We start from the raw sequence: 10,924 nt of genomic DNA, 5'->3' as shown, positions 1-10,924 counted from the left end.
AAAAATTATTATTCTTACCTATCCTGGGTCCAGCGCTGGAGCCGCAATGTCAGCGAGCTGGGCCCTGTATCTAATCCGATCATGTGTGATACTGTCTGCTGGGCCCTATATCTAATCCAATCATGTGTGATACTGTCTGCTGGACCCTGTATCTAATCCTATCATGTGTGATACTGTCTGCTGGGCCCTATATCTAATCCGATCATGTGTGATACTGTCTGCTGAGCCACTGTATCTAATCCTATCATGTGTGATACTGCCTTCTGAGCCACTGTATCTAATCCTATCATGTGTGGTACTGTCTGCTGAGCCACTGTATCTAATCCTATCATGTGTGATACTGTCTGCTGAGCCACTGTATCTAATCCTATCATGTGTGATACTGCCTTCTGAGCCACTGTATCTAATCCTATCATGTGTGGTACTGTCTGCTGAGCCACTGTATCTAATCCTATCATGTGTGATACTGTCTGCTGGGCCACTGTATCTAATCCTATCATGTGTGATACTGTCTGCTCAGCCACTGTATCTAATCCTATCATGTGTGATACTGTCAGCCCAGCCACTGTATCTAATCCTATCATGTGTGATACTGTCTGCTCAGCCACTGTATCTAATCCTATCATGTGTGATACTGTCTGCTGAGCCACTGTATCTAATCCTATCCATAGTTTATAGGGTCGTAGTGCTATAGATATGCTATGCTGTCTCCTATACACACATTTTTTTTGGGGCGGACACACATGTATTGGGGCTATTTCCCTGACATTTTAAGCCCTGAGGGTATGTTCACACGGCAGCGTCCGTTACGGCTGAAATTACGGTGCTGTTTTCAGGAGAAAACAGCACCGTAATTTCAGCCGTAATGGCATGTGCAGGCGTCTTTTGCTGCGTCCATTACGGACGTAATTGAAGCTGTTTTTCTATGGAGTCCATGGAAAACGGCTCCATTTACGTCTGAAGAAGTGACAGGCACTTCTTTGACGCGGGCGTCTTTCTTACGCGCCGCCTTTTGACAGCGGCGCGTAAAAAAAAGTGACCGTCGGCACAGAACATCGTAAGAGCCATTCAAATGAATGGGCAGATGTTTGCCAACGCTTTTGGGCCGCATTTTCGGACGTAATTCAATGCTAAAACGCCCGAATTATGTCCGTAAATAGGGTGTGTGAACCCAGCCTTAGTGACGCCCCCGGCTGCTAGTGCTGCACTGTTGGGTCACTTAGGAGACCCAGCGATGCAGCTGAAAGCTGCGGACCGTCGGCCATGAGAAGTTTGCGGGGGGGGGGGGCCAGTAAGAATTTTTGCATCGGGGCCCATGAGCCTCTAGCTACGCCCCTGAGGAAATCCCTCTGCTCCTCTGGTGTGTGCAGCTCGGCTCAGACAGGCGTGTTAGAGGGTGCATGGGGGGCCACAGTGGCTAATTTATCAAGTCTGGTTTGCAACTAAATAGTCCACACCTGGAGAAATTGCAGGCCCCCTTTATACAGGTACAATAATGTAGCAGACACAGTTGATTCAATGTTCACACTTTACTGGAGATGAACTCTCTTGGAGAGGCAGAATTCTTGAACGTTACAAATGCAATAACACAGTCTCTTACTAAATGCAACTATATCCAGTGGCTGACAACCTGGTCATTACCAGCCCTTGACGGCTTGTGCCCCGCATGGCAATCCAGCATTTATATCAATTCAGCGGCTCCCGCCCCGCTTGGCAATCCAGCACTGAGGCCTATTCAGCGGCTCCCGCCCCGCTTGGCAATACAGCACTGAGCCCTATTCAGCGGCTTCCGCCCCGCATATCTAGCACTGAGGCCTATTCAGCGGCTCCCGCCCCGCTTGGCATATCTAGCACTGAGGCCTATTCAGCGGCTCCCGCCCTGCTTGGCATATCTAGCACTTAGGCCTATTCAGCGGCTCCCGCCACGCTTGGCATATCTAGCACTTAGGCCTATTCAGCGGCTCCCGCCACGCTTGGCAATCCAGCACTTAGGCCTATTCAGCGGCTCCCGCCCCGCTTGGCATACAGTTTGAGCAGTACTCCGTGGCTTATGCTCTGCTTAGCAATCTGGGTATTCACAGTCCTTGGTGGCTCCCGGCCCATCTGGCATATCTAGACACTGCACACACACCCTTATCTGTGATCCGGCTGGCCATCTATTGTGGTCACTTACTTTACTCGTGTCCTCAGACCAGTCTTTGGCTATCAAAGGGGAGGACAAGTCTTTACTGCTCACCGCTCCATGTGTTCCATAAACTGGCTTGAATCCCCATGTCATTACACGGACCTAGTGGTACAGCACCGCTCAGTACTCAGGGATTTCAGGTCCCTCACTCGAGCCCTTGACACGCGTGTGTATATTGCAGCTCACCCGCTTACTCCAAGGTGTCAGTGTTTGGGCCTCATCGCTCACACACTCTGAGCAGCCCCTCTCAGTCTTTCTCCACTCACACTGCACTGCACGTCACTTCCTCCTTCCTGCTTTCTTTCTCTTCCTGCCAGGATGGAGCCATCTAGTGGCCAAAGTAAATTATTACAGCTGATACACACTTAATACATACACGGCAAAACAAATAGACAATGGAACAGACTTAATAAAAAGCATAAACTCAGTTCTTTTACGTAAGGGGAAGTACAGTGTTCGACCCCCTTACAGGCGCAATGATCTCACTGCCTCGCGTCCGGCGACTCATAGTGAATGGTGGAGCAGGGACCTCACTGCTCCCTGCTCTAATACTGGATTCAACTGTATCTGCGTCCTGAAGATGTAGATACAGTTTAAATTGGGAAAAATAATTGAAAAAAACGAATTCGCAAGATGACGTCGATTAAATGTGCTGAATTTCAGTTTTTAGTTTTTTTTTTTTAGATTAAATGCCCAGCCGTACGTTAGTATACCTTTTTTTGAAGGATGGAATAGTGTAGAAGACCACGCTTTTCCATCCTTAAGGGGTTCCCACATAAAAGCGTATACCACACGGTATACGTTTTTTAACATGGGAGCCTATGAATGACGGATGCCACTGTATGGCATATGTTAAACGTATATCTCAGGGAGTTCCCGACATCACTATCATGTATGAACGAATGTAGCCGTCTTTATCTTGACTCTGATAACTTGCTGCAGCGAGATATCACACAACAAAAGCAATGGAAAAAGTCAAGAAAGTTGCTTGACACTGTGTATTTAATGTGCTAAATGTCAAGATAAAGATGGCTACATCTGTACACTGTTGTCAGGAGCAGTGCTCTAGTCCCCGGGCAGAGCGCTAGCTGATTGTCTGCTTGGGGACTCCAGCGATAGGAGACTCCTGACCAATATTCCCTCTAAGTCTTTGCAGCTCCTGAGCGAAGCAGTTAGGGAGCAGGGCAAGTCTCTATCAATGGTGGGCGATCTGATGACCAAAAGTAATACCCCCAGTAAACGCTAATATAGCAACTAAATAAGAGAATAAGAAAACTTACTTTATATTATTTTTAACTTACTTTTTTAAATACTATAATATTACAAGTACAGCAGTAAAATAGACAGTTATAAACACCAATTATAGGCATCAATGAAAGAATCCCTCATTACACCACTGTCCCTGTAGATAGCGCCACACAGACCCCTGTAGACAGCGTCACACAGACCCTTGTAGATAGCGCCACACAGACCCCCTGTAGATAGTGCTGCACAGACCCCCTGTAGATTGTGCCGCACAGACCCCCTGTAGATAGTGCCACACAGCCCCTGTAGATAGTGCCACACAGCCCCTGTAGATAACGTGTCACACATCTCTCTGTAGATAGCGTCACCCCCTGTAGATAGCATCACGCACACCCCCCTGTAGATAGCGTCACCCCCTGTAGATAGCATCACACACAGCCCCCTGCAGATAGCACTACACGCAGACCCCTTGTAGATAGCGCCACTCAAACCCCCCTGTAGATACTGCTTTACAGCCCCCCTATAGATAGTGTCACACAGACAGCTGTGCATGTTCTTTGCATGTTTGCTCTCTGCCTGTATGTTGTCTTTGTGCATGTTCTCTGCATGTTTTTTCTCTGCCTGTATGTTGTCTTTGTGCATACTCTCTGCATGTTTGCTCTCTGCCTGTATGTTGTCTTTGTGCATACTCTTTGCATGTTTGCTCTCTGCCTGTATGTTGTCTTTGTGCATGTTCTCTGCATTTTTTTCTCTGCCTGTATGTTGTCTTTGTGCATGTTCTTTGCATGTTTGCTATCTGCCTGTATGTTGTCTTTGTGCATGTTCTTTGCATGTTTGCTATCTGCCTGTATGTTGTCTTTGTGCCTGTTCTCTGCATGTTTTTTCTCTGCCTTTATGTTGTCTTTGTGCATGTTCTCTGCATGTTTGCTCTCTGCCTGTATGTTGTCCTTGTGCATGTTCTCTGCATGTTTGCTCTCTGCCTGTATGTTGTCTTTGTGCATGTTCTCTGCATGTTTGCTCTCTGCCTGTATGTTGTCTTTGTGCATGTTCTCTGCATGTTTGCTCTCTGCCTGTATGTTGTCTTTGTGCCTGTTCCCTGCATGTTTGCTCTCTGCCTGTATGTTGTCTTTGTGCATGTTCACTGCATATTTGCTCTCTGCCTGTATGTTGTCTTTGTGCATACTCTCTGCATGTTTTCTCTCTGCCTGTATGTTGTCCTTGTGCATGTTCTCTGCATGTTTGCTCTCTGCCTGTATGTTGTCTTTGTGCATGTTCTCTGCATGTTTGCTCTCTGCCTGTATGTTGTCTTTGTGCATGTTCTCTGCATGTTTGCTCTCTGCCTGTATGTTGTCTTTGTGCATGTTCTCTGCATGTTTGCTCTCTGCCTGTATGTTGTCTTTGTGCATGTTCTCTGCATGTTTGCGCTCTGCCTGTATGTTGTCTTTGTGCATGTTCTCTGCATGTTTTCTCTCTGCCTGTATTTTGTCTTTGTGCATGTTCTCTGCATGTTTGCTCTCTGCCTGTATGTTGTCCTTGTGCATGTTCTCTGCATGTTTGCTCTCTGCCTGTATGTTGTCGTTGTGCCTGTTCCCTGCATGTTTGCTCTCTGCCTGTATGTTGTCTTTGTGCATGTTCTCTGCATGTTTTCTCTCTGCCTGTATGTTGTCTTTGTGCATGTTCTCTGCATGTTTGCTCTCTGCCTGTATGTTGTCTTTGTGCCTGTTCCCTGCATGTTTTCTCTCTGCCTGTATGTTGTCTTTGTGCATGTTCTCTGCATGTTTGCTCTCTGCCTGTATGTTGTCTTTGTGCATGTTCTCTGCATGTTTTCTCTCTGCCTGTATGTTGTCTTTGTGCATGTTCTCTGCATGTTTGCTCTCTGCCTGTATGTTGTCTTTGTGCATGTTCTCTGCATGTTTTCTCTCTGCCTGTATGTTGTCTTTGTGCATGTTCTCTGCATGTTTGCTCTCTGCCTGTATGTTGTCTTTGTGCATGTTCTCTGCATGTTTGCTCTCTGCCTGTATGTTGTCTTTGTGCATGTTCTCTGCATGTTTTCTCTCTGCCTGTATGTTGTCTTTGCGCCTGTTCCCTGCATGTTTGCTCTCTGCCTGTATGTTGTCTTTGTGCATGTTCCCTGCATGTTTTCTCTCTGCCTGTATGTTGTCTTTGTGCATACTCTCTGCATGTTTGCTCTCTGCCTGCATGTTGTCTTTGTGCATGTTCTCTGCATGTTTGCTCTCTGCCTGTATGTTGTCTTTGTGCATGTTCTCTGCATGTTTGCTCTCTGCCTGTATGTTGTCTTTGTGCATACTCTCTGCATGTTTGCTCTCTGCCTGTATGTTGTCTTTGTGCATGTTCTATGCATGTTTGCTCTCTGCCTGTATGTTGTTTGTGCATGTTCTCTGCATGTTTGCTCTCTGCCTGTATGTTGTCTTTGTGCATGTTCTCTGCATGTTTGCTCTCTGCCTGTATGTTGTTTGTGCATGTTCTCTGCATGTTTGCTCTCTACCTGTATGTTCTTTGTTTTTATGTCATCCGCGTGTATGTGTAGCAGTATTAAGATTTTGTTGTGTCTTAATGGAAAAGAACCAATTAAGTGGCTTTTACAACATTTCAATACATCTTTTTTTTTCATTTTCAAAATGATTCTTCATCTTGACAATTTCTGTTGTGCATTAATTTCGCAGTTTAAAAATTCATTCACCAAGAATCATTCTATAAAGCATTTAATAGGTTTTAAATCCCAAGTCATGCAAAGCAAGACATAAAAGAGGCGTTTTATTCTTCATATTTGCCTGGTGTAACTTTGTAACTGTAAATAAAAATGCATTATTAAGTATTGTGATCTGAGTGAAGACAAATGTCATTTACAGGGGCATAACTACCATCGTAGCAGCCACATCAGCTGCTACACACAAGCGTCTTTGCACTGGCAGTTATCTATTGTAGTTGATCCAGAAATAATTTAAATAAATAAACGCCACTATCACCGCTCCTCGCTCACGGATTCTCTTCACCTCCGTGGAGGCACACATATTGTCCTGATGCTGCCTGGCGTTAAGACCCTCCGCTCAGAAGTGAGGAAGACCTGGGTGCAAGGAGCGGTATGTACATGGAGGGGTTTGGTCTGGAGTCTGAATTCATTTTGGGGTGTCGTCGGTGACCTGAAGTCTGATGATGATCAATTGGCAGACTATTCATGGAGATGTAGTGTTTTTACCCCGATTCAGCCAAGTAGGTCCATATAGATCACAGTTTCCCAGTGTACATGCGGCCTGTGATACCATACTACCATACTTGCCTTATTTTAAGGATCAATTTTAGGGACACAGGTAATGCATCACACTTGGGGTGCAGCAATTTTTTTATGTTAACCCGCCCATTTTCACAGGCTACACCCCCATAATGACAGATAAGGGCCTTCATAAACAGCACCTGCAGAGTGCCCCCATCAACAGTGACAGCAGACTGACCCTTAAAATGTATGCCTAGTGGTTACTGCCTGGCAGTAACCACTAGGTGAAGCTCACTGCATGGTCAATAGAATATAAAAACATATGCAGCTAGCTCCCCTAGTGAATACTGCCATTAGCCTTTTGTGGGAGACTTCTTTCTGGAGACTGACAATCCAGAAAAGTAGGTAATTATAATGCATCCTATAGCAGAAGGTATATTCATAATAATGGATCTAAAGTGGTGATCTTATGAAGAAAACCCCTTCTGTAAAGATAGCCACTCCCAGTGGCGTAGCTATAGGGGTCGCAGCGGTCGCAATTGCGACCGGGCCCACCACCCCCTGCACCGCAGACCCCTGTTACTATAGTAACTGACAGTACTTACCCGCCCCGTTATGCAGGTCCTGACATCACAGTGCTGTGCGCAGCGCATGATGTCACAGCTCTATGCGCTGCGTACAACATCCCGACCCTGGATAGAGTCAGGACAGGACCTCCGCTGCGGCTGAAGAGGAGGGTAAGATTAATATCCCTGTCTGCTGAAGCTGATAGGTCGGGGCCGACTCCCGGGAACCCGCCAATCCGATGTTTTGAAGGGGCTGCAGCGCTCGTACGAGAGCTGCTTCCCCTTCATTCCCGTCACTTGCTCACACTGTGAATCCGTGTCGGCGACTCATAGTATGACCAAGTGAGGGAAATGAAGGGGAAGCAGCACTCGTACAAGCGCTGCAGCCCCTTAAAAAAAGCTGATTGGCGGGGACCCGGGAGTCGGACCCCGACCCATCAGCTATTGATAGGCCATCAATGTTTACGGACTGGACAACCCCTTTAAGCCTACGATGTAGCAGGCTTAGAGGGCCTATGAGACAGGATCACAGATTGTGTGATGCAGTCTGCTGGGCCCTGTATCTAAGCCAATCAGATGGTAGGCTTAGATACAGGGGCCATATGTGATACTGTGTGTTGGACTCTGTATCTAAGCCTACCACATGGTAGGTTTAGATACAAGGCTCCAGCAGACAGTAATCTTATACTGTATAAGTGTGAAGGATTTGCCTGACACAGCTTCTGTGTTGACGCCCGTGGTTAATCAGCCTGCATCTGTTCCTAGGTCTGCTAGAGTGACTCAATCTGCTACCACTCAGGCTGGTAGGCTGAGGAGTGGGAGAGCCTATCGCAGCTTGGCCAGACGGTTCTATCTCCTGCCCTTTGTCTACTTAAACCTTCATTTGCTGCTTGTCCTTTACCTGTGATTCTCCTGTTTCTTGGCTCTGCTGTTCCTGCTGTTACCATTGACCTCTGCTTCATATTGACCCTGGCTTGACTGACTATTCTCCTGCTCTGCATTTGTTACCACGTACACTCCTGGTTTGACTCGGCTCGTCCACTACTCTCTGTTGCTCACGGTGTCGCCGTGGGCAACTGCCCCACATCCCTTGCTTTTGTGTACCCTTGTCTTGTTTGTCTTTCGTGCACTGATTGAGCGTAGGGACCGTCGCCCAGTTGCACGCTGTCGCCTAGGACGGGCTGTGCAAGTAGGCAGGGACTGAGTGGCGGGTAGATTAGGGCTCACCTGTCTGTCTCCCTATCCTGACATTACATAATCACAGGCCCATATACCTTTTCTACCCTGGTCCCTGACACACTATGGACTCCCTTGAGGCCCTGGCTCAGCAAATGCAGGGTCTCTCCCTACAGGTCCAAGACCTGGCTCAGAGGTGCAACCAGCGTGATGCTACCCAGGTAGTGCCCTCCACCCCACCTCTTGAACCCCAACTCAAGTTGCCTGACCGTTTCTCAGGGGACCGGAAAACTTTTTTCTCGTTTCGGGAAAGTTGTAGGCTCTATTTACGTTTAAGGCCCCACTCCTCAGGTTCTGAGAGCCAGCGAGTGGGTATAATTATGTCCCGGCTCCAGGACGGCCCCCAGGAATGGGCCTTCTCCTTGGCCCCTGACGCCCCTGAACTCTCTTCTGTTGACCTTTTTTTTTCGGCTCTCGGACTCATCTATGACGAGACTGACAAGACTGCCTTTGCCGAGAGTCAGCTGGTGACCTTACGTCAGGGTAAAAGACCCGTTGAGGAGTACTGGTCTGACTTTAAGAAGTGGTGTGTAGCTTCTCGGTGGAATGACCCTGCCATGTGGTGCCAGTTTAGATTGGGTCTGTCGAACGCTCTGAAAGACCTGTTAGTTAGTTATCCCTCTTCTGACTCTCTAGATCAGGTTATGACTTTAGCGGTACGTCTTGACCGACGTCTCAGGGAACGACGACTTGAACGTTTTTGTGCATTTTCCTCTGGCTCCCCTATGTTCTTCCACGGAAAACTCGGATGGAACAATGCAACTCGGGGCCTCCGTGTCTCCCCAACAACGTAGAGAGTTCCGCAGGAAGAATGGTCTCTGCTTCTACTGTGGGGATGGCAAGCATTAAGTGACTGTCCTAGACGTAAGAATAAGCAGCCGGAAAACTTCCGCGCCTAAGTGACCATCGGGGAGGTCGCTTGGGCGCACAGGGATTTCCCGTATACAAGAAACCTAATAAGATCTTTCTTCCCTTTCAGGTCTCTTTTTACGGTAGGTCTGCCACCGGCAGTGCCTTCGTGGATTCAGGGTCTTCTGCTAATATTATGTCTGTGGAATTTGCTATGTCTCTAGCCATGCCATTGATTGATTTGCCTAAAGCTATCCCGGTAGTGGGTATCGACTCCACCCCACTTGCTAATGGTTATTTTACGCAGCATACCCCTGTTTTTGAACTCATTGTTGGCTCCATTCATTCGGAGCAGTGTTCGGTGTTGGTGATGCAGGGATGATCATCCGATTTGGTTTTAGGCCTTCCTTGGTTGCAGATGCATAATCCCACGTTTTACTGGAATGTTACTAAATGGGGTAATGAATGCATGACGTCCTGTTTTTCTATTAATTTGGTTTCTCTCGCTGTGGAGGTGAACACTCTACCTGAGTTTATTCAGGATTTTGCTGATGTTTTTTCTAAAAAAGCTTCCGAAGAGTTACCTCCTCAAAGAGACTACGATTGCGCAATCGATTTGGAACCAGGAGCTAAGCTCCCTAAAGGTAGGATGTTTAATCTCTCTTGTCCCGAACGTGAAGCCATGAGAGAATATATCCAGGAAAGCCTGGCCAAGGGTTACATTCGTCCCTCTACTTCTCCGGTAGGTGCTGGCTTCTTCTTCGTAGGGAAGAAGGGTGGTGGTCTTAGGCCGTGCATCGATTACCGACCGACTGGTCCTCCCACATTGAGCATGTCAGGAAGGTGCTCCAGGTCCTTCGGGAAAACAAACTGTTTGCTAAAACCGAAAAATGTGTGTTTGGGGTGCAAGAGATACCATTTTTGGGTCAAATCCTCACTCCTCATGAATTCCGCATGGGCCCCGCCAAGGTCCAGGCTGTGGCGGAATGGGTCCAACCTGCCTACCTGAAGGCGTTAGAGTGCTTCCTGGGATTCGCTAATTATTACAGGAGATTTAATGCTAACTTCAAGGTCATCGCTAAGCCTCTTACGGATCTCACTCGCAAAGGTGCTGATCTCCTCCACTGGCCTCCGGAGGCGGTCCAGGCTTTTGAGGTCCTTAAGAGGTGCTTTATCTCTGCCCCAGTGCTGATTCAGCCTAACCAGATGGAGCCATTCATCGTGGAGGTTGACGCCTGCGAGGTTGGAGTGGGTGCTGTCTTGTCCCAGGGTACTAGGTCTCTCACCCATCTCTGTCCCTGTGCCTACTTCTCCAGGAAGTTCTCCCCCACTGAGAGTAACTATGACGTTGGCAACCGCAAACACTTAGCCATTAAATGGGCATTTGAAGAGTGGCGCCACTTCCTGGAGGGGGCTAAGCACCAGGTAACGGTCCTTACCGACCACAATAATCTGTTTTTTCTAGAATCTGCCCGGAGGTTAAACCCAAGACAAGCTCGATTGGCGTTGTTTTTTTTACTAGATTTAACTTTGTGGTCACCTATAGGGCTGGGTCTAAAAATATTAAAGCTGATGCGCTGTCGCGTAGCTTCATGGCCAGCCCTCCTCCGG

The sequence above is a fragment of the Rhinoderma darwinii genome, chromosome 1, assembly GCF_050947455.1.
Source record: "Rhinoderma darwinii isolate aRhiDar2 chromosome 1, aRhiDar2.hap1, whole genome shotgun sequence".
Classification (NCBI taxonomy): domain Eukaryota; kingdom Metazoa; phylum Chordata; class Amphibia; order Anura; family Rhinodermatidae; genus Rhinoderma; species Rhinoderma darwinii.
The sequence above is the reverse complement of the archived record's forward strand: the minus strand, read 5'-3'. Positions refer to the sequence as shown.